This window comes from Alligator sinensis, unplaced genomic scaffold (assembly GCF_000455745.1).
Source record: "Alligator sinensis unplaced genomic scaffold, ASM45574v1 scaffold382_2, whole genome shotgun sequence".
NCBI lineage: Eukaryota > Metazoa > Chordata > Crocodylia > Alligatoridae > Alligator > Alligator sinensis.
This window is the reverse complement of record NW_005841978.1, coordinates 2,185,246-2,187,240: the sequence shown is the minus strand read 5'-3', so window position 1 is coordinate 2,187,240 and position 1,995 is coordinate 2,185,246. Positions and strand designations below refer to the sequence as shown.

The window sequence follows — 1,995 nt, the reverse complement described above, 5'->3', positions numbered from 1 at the left end:
TGATACTGTTCATCTTGAGACTGATGGAATGCAATACAAACAAGAACATGCTGCTTGGAGTTAATGGCCTACAGAAGGAGGAGTGGAGGTCTAGAAAGCAATGAATCCTCTTGGGGAACCACAGGGGGGGGAGGGTGTATGCAATCTCAATAAGCCATGACAGGGTGTGCTCTGACTGTTGGTTGCATGCCTTGAATGAGATATAAGCTGAAGGCTAACTGTCTTCAACCACCCAAGAAATGCACTAACAGCCTGCTAATACATATCTTGAAGAGGCTTATTGCCATTAGTACATGGCTCATTAATTTTACATTTCATTTAAAAAAAAAAAAAAAAAAAAAAAAAACAACAACAAAAAACCCCACCTTTTCCAAACAGTTTTATGATGGTTTTTCACTATGACAAACAGCCTCGATTAAAGTGATGAGCAAATAATAGGGGAAAAAGAAGTAAATACACTTCCCTCCCCCCCCCCCTTACTATTTTTTAACATATTAATCTTTTCTAGCTTTTTCTTTTGCTAAGGCTACTTAGACCCCTCTCTTCTAACCAGTGTTTTTTGCTATGCTTTTACCAGCAATTTGTATAACCAAGATTAATAACCAATTTTAGATCATATTATATATTAAACCATATGATATAAATAAAATGTTGCATTCTGCATTAATTATTGCTTAACATATTACACTGTACTGAATTAAAGTTTCCTGAAACAGCCACAAAGTATAAGTTGTCTGTGAGGCAAAACAGGTATGTTGAAAATAATCGGTTTTTCTTATTCAACTCCTAACTTCCATCTTTACTCTATTCTTTCATGGTGCTTTATATTTAAGAAATGTTAAATAATACCTTGAAGATACTTGGTGCTAAGGAGGACTCAGCCAGTCTTCTGCTATTGAAAATATCAAAGGAGAAAATATTCATTTGACACTGCTTGGAATATTTTCTCTCAGTGCTGCTTTGCATGTGAAGAGACCAGCATCCACTTCTGAACTCTGCTTATCTGCTAAGGGCCCTCCTACAAAGTAACCATTTCTTTATATTTAAAACAAACAAACAAATCTCAAATGAAGGAGCTCAAAGAGCTTTTCAAAGTCAACCAAACAGAGATTTCCTTTCTAGTGAGTAATACTTGCTTTTTAAGCACAAAAATAGAGCCACAAAACAACAACACATCATATTATATTTCACTAATGTGCATGTTTTACAGCACCTTTATATTTATGCCCTTATTTCCCAGTACTATTCTAAGTCTGGAGTTGGGCACCCAGTCACCAATAAAATGTATAAGGAGACCTGGAAACTTTAGACCTTGTCACACATTGTACTTCAAGATGTTCAAATATTTATAGGTGTTAGTGCTAGCTTGAGCTTAGAGCAGTAACAGCTTAAGGTTAAAGACCTTCTCTGACTCCCCGATCTGCAGATCTGCCTCTTACCACTAGAGGGCAGGGTTCAGACTAGGAGCTATAATTGTGAGTTACCACAAGAAAAGTGGTGAGCAAGGACAGGTGTCTATCTCTGTTCTAGGTGGGTGTGTATGAGAGATGAGCTGGGGTGGAGGGGGAGAGGAGGATAGTTAATGGGATGGGTAATGAAGTGGGAGGTGAGAAGAAATGGGGGTGGGGGGGGTAGGTGGTGAAATGAAGGAAGTCCAGCTACTGATAAATAAATGAAAGAAGATGTCACTTTAATAAATTGGGATTTGGGGTGGGGGTTGTGTATTCCCATGTGGCTACAGGCTGGGAGCAGTGAGGGAAGGCACTTCTGGGGGAATCTACTGCCCCTGCCTGGCAAAAGAATCACCAGCTCATGGGGACCTGATTTGACCACTTAACCTGTTCTTACTCCTGTGCCCCACATCCATGTGCTTCAAACTGGCTATCTGGCATGTGCTCTGTAGGCTGTTTGCACAAGAATGCACATCTGGGGTGGGAAGGTCATACCTCTGGGGGTGGGAGGTAGAGTTAGCTTCGTACCAGGCCGCCCCCCCCC

The 1,995-nt window shown here is 40.4% G+C and overlaps 1 long non-coding RNA gene across 1 annotated transcript in view; it reads left to right on the top strand.

The window, feature by feature from the left end:
• Positions 1-1,995, top strand: part of LOC102380488 — a 31,967-nt gene that overhangs the window by 886 nt on the left and 29,086 nt on the right. The window lies entirely within an intron of this gene.